Source organism: Lepus europaeus, chromosome 2 (assembly GCF_033115175.1).
Source record: "Lepus europaeus isolate LE1 chromosome 2, mLepTim1.pri, whole genome shotgun sequence".
In the NCBI taxonomy this organism is placed as follows: Eukaryota; Metazoa; Chordata; class Mammalia; order Lagomorpha; family Leporidae; genus Lepus; species Lepus europaeus.
In genome coordinates, this window is record NC_084828.1 from 22387524 (window position 1) to 22398370 (window position 10847).

The 10847-nt window shown below is 36.7% G+C and overlaps 1 pseudogene; it reads left to right on the forward strand.

Moving 5' to 3' along the window:
* The first annotated feature begins 1053 nt into the window (after window positions 1-1053).
* LOC133750515 (small ribosomal subunit protein uS10-like) lies at window positions 1054-4893 on the forward strand (annotated as a pseudogene).
* The last annotated feature ends 5954 nt before the right edge of the window (window positions 4894-10847 follow it).

A 10847-nucleotide genomic window follows, 5' to 3' on the forward strand; every position in this document is an offset into this window, starting at 1 on the left:
GAGAGAAGGTTCTTCCTTCCTTTGGTTCACCCCCCCAAATGGCTGCCACAGCCCATGTGCTGAGCCAATCCGAAACCAGGAGCTAGGCGCCTCCTCCCGGTCTCCCATGCGAGTGCAAGGCCCAAGCACTTGGGCCATCCTGCACTGCCTTCCCAGGCCAAAGCAGAGAGCTAGAATGGAAGAAGAGCAACCGGGACAGAATTCAGTGCCCCAAATGGGACTAGTACCCAGGTTGCTGGCACCGGAGGCGGAGGATTAGCCAAGTGAGCCGCGGTACCAGCCTAATTAACCGTTAGTTTCACAAAGGTACAAAACAAAGTTTAACAAAATATATTTGCAGCAATACTTATACACACAGACATTACTTTCTTTTTTTTTCTGTGTTTTTTGCTAGTTTTTTAAAAATTTTACCTCGCACATTTAAGAGAGAGCATGCAGTACTTATCTTTCTGGGTGCAACTTATTTCACTCAACATGATATCCTCCCATTGTGCCTATTTTTCTGCAAATGGAAGAATTTTATTCTTTTTTTATAGCTGAATAATCTTCAACTGTGTATATATAAAACATTTTAAATCCATTCTTGCAGTGACTGTTCCTCACCACCACCGGAGAATTAGGCAGGCTGCCCGCAGCTTGCCTTGACCGAGGAGGGGAAATGTGCCACCCGCCATTCAGCCTTCCCCAAACCTGAAGGACAATCAGGTGCAGTGGGTGTGGGTGTGGAGCCCAGTCGAAGCAGGGTCGCACTTTATTGTAAAAGGGAGGTGTATATATAGCTGAGGTACAGAACGGCTGGTACAGAGCGGATGAGCGGATGCGGGCAAGGGGTGGGTGATGTGATGCAAAAGGGTCTTAGCCACTCCTATTACACCACCTTAATGATCATTAGACAAAAGCACCCTGGGGCTGGGGTGTTTGCCACCAGGGATTTGAACCATAAAGACAGGTTTTCAAATTGAGGCAGGGTCAGGAAGTTCCTCTAGGCCTCTCTGGATTCAGTCTCCCCCACACATTCTTCTGATGAATATTGCTACTGTGAACAGTAACACGATGAACATGGTGATGCAGGTATTTCTTTAATACATTCTGTTCAAATCATTTGGATATGTACCCAGTAGTGAGATTGCTGGATCATATGGCAATGTTCACTCTAATTTTTTTAAAGAAATCTCCACACTGTTTTCAACAGTGGTTGCACTAATTTATATTCCCACCAACAGTGTATAAGTGTCCCTCTTTGTCCGCATTATTGCTAGCATTTGATACTCTCTGTGGTGCTTTTGTAGTACTGTTTTGTTTTGTTTTATTTTGTTTTGTTTTTTTAGATTTTATTTACTTACTTGAGAGGTGGAGTTATAGACAGAGAGAGGGAGAGACAGAAAAGTGTTCCATCCACTGGTTCAATCCTCAAATGGCTGCAACAGCTGGAACTGAATTGATCCAAAGCCAGGAGCCAGGAACTTCTTCTGGTTCCCTCATGTGGGTGCAAGGGCCCAAGGACTTGAGCCATCTTCTGCTTTCCCAGACCATAGCAGAGAGCTGTATTGGAAGAGGAACACCCAGGACTGGAATCGGTGCCCATACTGCATGCCAGCACTCCAGATGGAGGATTAACCTCCTGGGCCACAGCACCAGCCCCATTCTCTCTGTGGCTTTTATTTGCATTAACCTGATGGCTAGTGATGTTGATCATTGTTTTCCTGCATTTGTTGGCCGTTTGTATTTTTTCTCTTGAGAATTGTCTATTGAAGTTCTTTCCTGATTTCTCAGCTGCATTTGTTTTTGTTGTTCAGTGTCTGTAGGTTGCTGATATATTCAACATATCAATCTTCTGTCAGATAGTTTGTTTTCAAATACCTTTTTTTCACATTCTGTTGGATGTCTCTTCACTCTATTGATCATTCCTGTTACTGTGCAAAACTTCAGAATTTGATAAAGTTCCATTTGTTTAATTTTGCTCTTGGTACCTGTGCTTAGGAGGTATTTTCTAAGAAATCATTTCCTACACCAATGTCTTGGAGTGTTTCCTCTACATTTTCTTCCAGTACTTTCATAGTCACATGTCTTAAATTTAACTCTTTCATCCATTTTAAGTTAGTTTTTTTATGTGATGGAGATATCAATTTAATTTCATTCTAATACATATACAAATCCAGTTTTACCAGCACCATTTGTTGAAGAGACTATCCTTAAAATTCTGTATGGTCTGAGCACTTTTGTCAAAAAACAGTTTAATGTATGTATATGGATTAATTTCTGAGCTATCTGCTCTGTTTCATCTATCTATGTATCTGTTTTTGTGCCACTATCATGCTGTTTATATTACTTTAGCTTTTTTTTTTTTTTTTTGAAAGGCAGAGTTAGACAGTGAGAGAGAGAGAGAGACAAAGGTCTTCCTTCCGTTGGTTCACCACCCAAATGGCTGCCCACGCCAATCCGAAACCAGGATCCAGGTGCTTCCTCCTGGTCTCCCATGTGGGTGCAGGGCCCAAACACTTGGGCCATCCTCCACTGCCATCCCCTGGGGTCACAGCAGAGAGCTGGACTGGAATAGGAGCAACTGGGACAGAACCAGCACCCAACCGGGACTAGAACCCGATGTGCCGGCACTGCAGGCAGAGGGTTAGCCTAGTGAGCCGCAGGGCCAGCCATACTTTAGCTTTGTATTTTGCTTTGAAGTCACATATTGCAGTGCCTCCAGCTTGATTTTTCTTATTCAGGATTGCTTTGGCTATTCTGGGTCTCTAGAGGATCCATATGAATTTTAGGATTGCTTTTACTAGTTTCATAAGAATGTCATTGTTATTTTGATAGGAATCACCTTGAATTTTCAGATTGCTTTAAGTAGCATAAACTTTTTAAAAATATTGATTATTTCAATCCATGAGTAAGGAATATCTTTCTTTATTTTGTATCCTTGTTGATTTCTTTCAGCAAAGTATGACAATTTTCATTGTAGAGATCTTTCAGGTCTTTGTTAGATTTGTTTCTAAATATTTGATTTTTGGTGGCTATAGTGAATGGGATTTCTTTCTTGAGTTCTCTTTCTTTGAATTTATTATTAGTATACAAAAAAACTACTATTTTTTGCATTTCTTCTCCCACCTAATTGCTCTTGCTAAGACTGCTAGTGCTGTAATGAATAAGCGTGGTAAAAATAGACATCCTCTTGTTACTCCAGATTTGAGGGGAAATGTTTTCAGCTTTTCTCCATTCAGTGTGATATTGGCTGTTGGTTTGATATATATAGCCTTTCCCATTTTGAGAAATATTCCTTCTATAACTAATTTGTGGTGGGTTTTTATCATGAAGGGTGTTGATTTTTAACAAATATTTTCTCTGCACCTATTGAGTTGACTCTATGTTTTTTGGTCTTCATTCTATTGATGTGATTTATGAACGTTGAATTATCTTTGCAGTTTTGAGATAAATCCCACTTGATCATAATGTATGATTTTTATGTGGTTTTGGATTTGGTTTGCTAGTATTTTGTTGAGTATCATTGAATCTGTGTTCATTAAGGATATATATCTGTAGATTCGTTTTTGTGTTATGTCTTTGACTTTGCTATCAAAGTAATGATGGTCTCATAAAAAAAGTTTGGTAGAGTTCTAAACTGTTTAATATTTTGGAGTAGTTTGAAAAATATTGGAGTTGTTTCCCCTTTGAATGTTTTGTTTTCAATATTAAATCCACCAAGTCCCAAGTCCCAGATTTTTCCTTGATGGAAGTCTTTTTTTTTTTTTTTTTTGCTTCTTCAATGATAATTTTCCTCAGTCAGATCATGGAATTCTAGTCTTTTCTTTGCACTTTTCATATTACAGAGCAGTGTAATTTAGTGTGACTATACCCTATTCAACCATCTTGGATTGCTAAACATGAGATTTCTCATGAGGAGATAATAAAACATGGTGGTTCAACACCAAACATACAATTTGTGAATAAGAAAGAAATAGCTATCTTGTATTTTCAGTGATATATTCTTTATGCAAGCATTTCATTCTATTATGCTATTGTGTTGCAAAAATTCTACAGAGTTGTTGATATTGTGACTATTTCTGCAATGTTCATCTCCTTCCTAGTGTCAGCTCTCCCATGGATCTTTTTTCCATTTTATTGTCTGTTACTCTGGGAGCCCTGTCTACCTGATGTGATATTCTTCATGTGGGCACTTGATTCTGTGTGATTCCAGGAAATATAGTCACTTGCCAACTTCTTGGTTAATTGCACAGAATTCTGCTAGCTTTAAGATTGTAAATGAAAATCTGAACAGCCAGAAACTAGTAAAGAAAATTGTAAAATAAATACAAGTTAAATCTAGTGATAAAATTGTGTTCCAGTAGTGAAAGGAAAGACTATAAATACACATAATAAAGTTTCTTCCTGAGGAAGATGCAATAATGTCAACTGTGGAGCTTCTTTTTGCCTGCTCCTGCTCCTGCTCCTGACTCACTGCTGTTCACTGTCCAGGAGGAAGGAGTAGGTCAGGAGACCAGGGTGCAGCCATCACTTTAAAGACACTGGAAAGATGCCCATGGAACCAGAGGTGGCCATGCATCGAATTAGGATCACCCTGACCAACCTCAATGTTAAGTCCCTGGAGAAGGTGTGTGCTGACTTGATCAGAGGAGCAAATGAAAAGATTTTGAAAGTGAAAAGTCCAGTTTGGATGCTTGCGACGACATTGAGAATCACTACAAGAAAAATACCTTGTGGTGAAGGTTCTAAGACATGAGATCAGTTCAATATGAGAATCCATAAGCAGCTCATTGTGTTGAGATTGTTAAGCAGGTTACTTCCATTAGCATTGAGCTAGAAGTAAAATTTGAACTCATCATTGCAGACATCCAAGCAACCAACTGTTTTCATAAATTGACTAGCCGTTGTTGAAATAATAATAATAATAATAATAATAATACTGACTAAAATAATTCCTTGATTTGTGTTTTTCCCTTCTATCTCTAATTTCTAAGTCTCAAATTTCAATCCTTCCAAATAACATTTCTTAATTCTTTTGAAATCTTACTCAGTAGTATAGGAATTGTCCTACACTTAAGATTTATTCATGGTTGTTACTCAAACAATTCAGGCATTAAAAAATCTTATATGATTAAATTTTCCATGTAAACACTTGTTATGCTCTATATATTAATTTTCATGTCCCCCAATGGACCCTGTGTTAAATCTTTGGTCTCCGATCAGAAACTTGTTCCAGCTACAGTGTGTATGAAGCAAGATTAGATGATGTGGGCACAGATGTATTAATTTCACTCCAGGATCTGTCTAGTACCCAGAAAAACATTCTAAGTACAGACACATATGTGACATACAAAGTGATCACAAATTTTATTTAAAAGATGAGAAAGTGAGCATGCATACATACATGAGCCTTGGTTGTCCCCCACAGAGAGCTATCCTTTATGAGTGAATAATGGAATAGAAGATTGCACAAAATACAGAGCAGGGAGTGAGGAGAGATAGAAAGGGCTACTGGAAGCCATTTCAGCTGCAATATTCAGGGAAGAGATGGGGAGAGAGCCTGTCCCCTGATGTTAGTCCCTTTGTGAGGTAGAGGGTAGTATTTCTCCAGGTATGAAGCCACACAGGAATTATATGGCACATACACAAGTTCCATGTGGAGTCTGATGTTCATGTTTTATTAACTTCACTATTTAAATTCTGTACAAAACTGATGCATCCATAGAGAGGAGGGATTTTGATCAACAGATAAGAGGATATATGGGGTGTGGAGGAGGGGTGCAGTTTGCAGGTACTTCCAGCTCAGCAGACCTATATAGTTGCCAATCTATCCCAGTTCATAAAGGGAGATCATTATTTGCCCTTTGAGGGCATTTTCTGAGGGTTGGTGTTGAAAGCCAGAGAGTCAAACTAACCATTCTTAGTCTCTGATCTTTAGTCATCAGGTAATCCGCCATCTCCATGCACTTTGTCATAGCTATCCTCTGGCTTGATCTTTGAATCTTCAAAACCATGAATCAAAAAAAAAAAAATTTTTTTTCTTCATTCCTATGTAGCTTTTCTGTTGTTTTTAGTATAGTGGTGAAAATGTGATGGATATGAGACTATCAGTAAACAATGAAACCAGACAGAACTCCAGTTGGTTATGGGTAACTGGCCATGTGTAAGAAATGCAGACCTCTTAAAATGTTTCACCAAACTACAGACTTTCTAATGGCTATACTTCCTTTTATAAAGACCTGCAGAAAGTCTGAAATTACAACATTTTCAGAAATTCTTTGTGAGACCAGCTCTCCTCCATGATCTCTGGAAGTAAAATCATAAAATTAATTTATTTGTTTCTCTTTTCAGAACAATTCTAGAGACTTGATATTTCAGTTACAAAAGGATTGATGGTGTCCATATGACAGTGGAAACAAAAGCAAAGAAGTGATCTTTCTCTCTGAAAACACACTGAGTTCATAGGATACTTCAGGAAGGAAGAATGTGCTAAGGAATCATACCTTTTATCTGTTTGTAGTTGACCAGGTTTCTATTCATGCTCCTGGAAAGCTACAGGATCAGAACAAAAATCATTCACATGGTGAGACCTTGGTTCTAGTGTTATCCTGTCACATAAAATGCACCTGTATAAGGAGCAAGAAATTCCAACACTCATGTTGCTGAATTCTAAGAAATTTGTTTCAGAGTTAATTAAATCTGCACTGCTTCAACAAAAACAAGCTAAACTTCATGTTCGAATGCTGGCAGAGAGGAGTAACTGCTCAATGAAAAGGGTTACAACAACTAATGCCTAATTAGAAAGAAATTATTTGTGTTTTGTGAATTATAATGCTTATTTCCTTTCCTTTGAGCTAGTCATGTCAGTCATCCAAAGCTGTAATTTATGTCTGAATGGTGTGGTTATACCTAGAAGAAACATGATGTGTAAACAAAAAAAATCCATATATTTAAAATAGTACTTTAGTTGTTGGTGTTAACTGTGACCATCATGGCTTAATTAGATTTTCTTCTAACCATAAAAAAATTCTGTCTTGGATAAATCAATGTATGATACAGTTGAAGAGTGAACATTACTAAATTAACTGAAATAATTTGATAACCTGGAGAATTTAATGATTCATTTGAAAAAGTGCTCTAGATAATTACAGATTATTTGTTCATTTTTACAGTGCATCATTAATAGTCGGGAAATTTCTCATCTAATTTGATGCAATTAATCAATATCATAAAGAAAGATTTTGCATTCTTGAAGGATTTAGTCTTCTGCTTACTTTGATTAAGTTTATATGTTCTCTGTCATTCTCCTTAGTGTCAAAAAAGTGGTAATCATAATAAGGCCATTTTCTAATTGATGACCGGATAAAGAAAACATCGTATATATACAGGATGGAATGTAACTCATCTGTAAAAAGGAATGAAATCCTGTCTTTCACAATACAATTTAAAAAACAGAGCAATACTATAATATGTAGATGTTAACTCAGCTGCAACCCCTTTAGGGAAGACTCAGATGAAAATACCTGCACCGCATGGGAGACCAGGGGGAAGCGCCTGACTCCTGGCTTTGGATCGGTGCAGCAAGCTGGGTTGGTATCACCAAATTTGGACAGTGGAAACTGAATTATTTCTCATTTCCATAAGCAAATATGTGATAAAAACTTCCCCTATAGCCTCCTCAACAGTGTATGTTATCAAACTTTGGAAATTTTGTCAGTGCAATAGGTAAGAAATAGTAAATAATGTCAAATGCCAACAATTTCAGTTTAGTCAAAGATTTTTCACTCCATGATGTCATTCTATAAATCAATGTTTTTCTAAAGTAATATACCCTTCAATTTTATCCATTTATTTCTTGTCTCATATCTTGTATCTTTCATTATTTTTTAAATAAAAACATGTAATAAATTTTAGAAATTTATCAGAAAGGTGGGGGAGGGATTTTCCAACCCCCTAATAATATCTCCAGAATTGGGCCAGAAGTCTAGACAGCAATATCAGGTGGCAGGCATCCAAGGACTTGAGCCATCATGTGCCGCCTCCCAGGGTGTGCAATAACAGGAAACTGGAATCAACGTAGAGCAGGTAGAGACTCAACTTAGGCATTCTAATATGGGATGTCAGCACCCAAGGAGGATTTCTTTTCATTTTCTTAAAATATTTATGTATTCATTTTTCTAAAAAAAGTTACAGAGGAGAGAGAGAAAGAGAGAGAGAGAGAGAGAGAGAGAGAGAGAGAGAGAGAGAGAGAGAATCTTCTATCCACTTGTACACTCCTCAAATGGCCATGGCTAGGTTAAGGCAAAGCCATGAGTCAGGAGATTCAATGAGTTCTCACATGTGTGTGACAGGGTCCCACAAACTGGGCCATCCACTGCTGCTTTCCCAGGTACATTAGCAGGGAGCTGGCTAAGAAGTGGAAGAGCCAGTACTTGAACTCAAACCCATGTGGGATGCAGGCCTTCCATGCAGCCTAAACCATGGCTCCACATAGCAGATCCCCTCTGCCCAAGCAGCATCTTAACCACTGCACCAAAAGCCTGCTTCTATTCCTTTAAAAAAAAAACAGTAACAGTAAAATAACAAAATGTCTACTGCTTCTTTTCTTAAGAAACATAATCTGAAGAAATTTATTCAGGAAGACATTGGTACTTACCATAAACATAGACCATCTCTGCTTATCTTAAATTATAAAGGAGTTACAAATGCAAATGGTGGTCTGCAAGGACCAGTATTTTGCTGTAAGTGCCATATGGCTCTTTCTTTTCTACAGGAAATATGGCAGATTTAAATGCAGGCAGCATTCTGCCTTGCTCTGCTACATCCCAACTCAAATCCTACTGAGGATATGTATGCAATATGTGTTTGTGATCAGCACTTTGCAAATATTTTGTTATCCTGCAGGTTTATACAAGCTATAGATAATTCAAGTCATTTTAAAGCTTTCATCCTGAGTGATGCTTTTAGATGCTTCTTAGAAGCACTTTTTTATTCTTGTTACATAATTTAGAAGGATAGTTTTCTCCCTAATGTGTGATTGGTTCATGGGGAAATTGCTATTTTATTTTGAGTTTATAATACAGACTCTTACTGCCAAGAAATCCATTTCTCTTAGAGACACAGATCCTGATTGTTTTCTAACAACCAAAATATATGAATAAGTGGTAGTATTATATTTACATTGTATATGGGGCAAATACAACCTTACCCAGAGTGGTTGTAAAGCCTTTACTTAGCACTTTCAACAGATCTGAGTTGTTTTCCTTGGGGTCTACTATAATTCAAAATGTGCTGAGAGCATGTAGGCATATTTTCTATTTAAGGATGTTTGCTCCTTCTCCATTATAAGAAAGTGCGTAACTTTCAATGTATTTTATATGCTTCCTTGGGGGAGAGTCCACCGTAGATATTCTATTCTGTTGTCAAAAGCCTAATCCTGGGAACTTAAATCCTCATTTATGTTATGGCATTATTTCCATTTTAAATAAGACAAAAATAGATTTTGGTAGTCATTTTTCATGGGTGCATATATTCACCGTTACTTATCTACTAAGGTTCAGCTGCTTGACATTTATTATTTCAATCACAAATCATATTTTAAGATGCATACAATTATGATTTTATAGATAAAAAGAGACTACATAATAAAGAGACATACTTATTGTTATAAAACTATTAAGTTCCTGAGAAAGATTTGAAAACTAGGTCTGTCAAACTTGAAATATGTTTCTACATATTTTCTTTTGTACTGAATCAATTCCATTAATGTAGTTATGTTATTATTTTTAATTTTTAAAATTTCCTTTCCTTTCCATGATGCCTGAGAGAGGATGGGGAGACTGTCTTTTTCTGTTTGTACATCTGTGTGTGTATGAGAAAAAGAGAGAGAGAAAGAGAGAAAGAGATTTTATTGTGATCATGATTCTTACCAATTCTTACCAATTATTTTATTCAGTTCATTGTATAGAAGTTCAATTGAAAATTTTCAATGCTTTCAGGCAGCAAAATGTTACATCATTCCAGTGAGACACCTTTCACAGTGTTAAAGTTCATAGACTTTGAAATAAGATTGCATTTAAATCCTGTTAAACCATATATTAGTTGTGTAGTCTTGGGTGAGTCACTGAATTTTGCCAAAATTTTTTACGTCTATTAAACTGTAAGTTTTATCTATCTTATTGGGTTGTTATAAAGACAAAGTCGAAATGAATATATGTATGTGTGTAAAGATGTACACACAGGCACATACATAGGTATAGACATTATAAGAGGGTACCTCAAAAAGTTCATGGAAGCATAATTAAAAAATAAGCCTATATTGGTGCAAAAAAGTTTGTAATCAATAAACACAAGGGTTCTTCAAGAAGTTTGTGGAAATTAATATTATAAAATAACTATGCATATGTTTAGAATTTTTATACCAACAAATTGTCCTTTAATTCCATTTTCCTTGGACAATTTGAAGTATTCATTTATACCTTATAATAACTAGCTCATAACTCTTATTCTTCATAAATATTAGCAATTGCAATATTCCTAAAAATTATTTATTAAATAGTTTCTTGTACAGAGATTTTCTAGTTTCCTAACAAGTCATTGCTTCTGCTCAAAATTATACAGAAAATTATTTTTCTGAACTGTATCTGCCAAATGATTTTATTCTGTCCTCTAACCAGCTCTGAAAATTGTGAAGTATACCAAGACTGAACTTGGCTAATTCATTCTCCAACCTTTCAATAGTGTTTACTACCTATTTTAGCGTATTTTTACTCCCATCTTTCAGGGAAAGTGCTTCCCCTATGTATTCATAAACTTTTTCAGAGTAAAGAGATTGTGAGCTAAACGCGGCACTATTACGGGGGTCC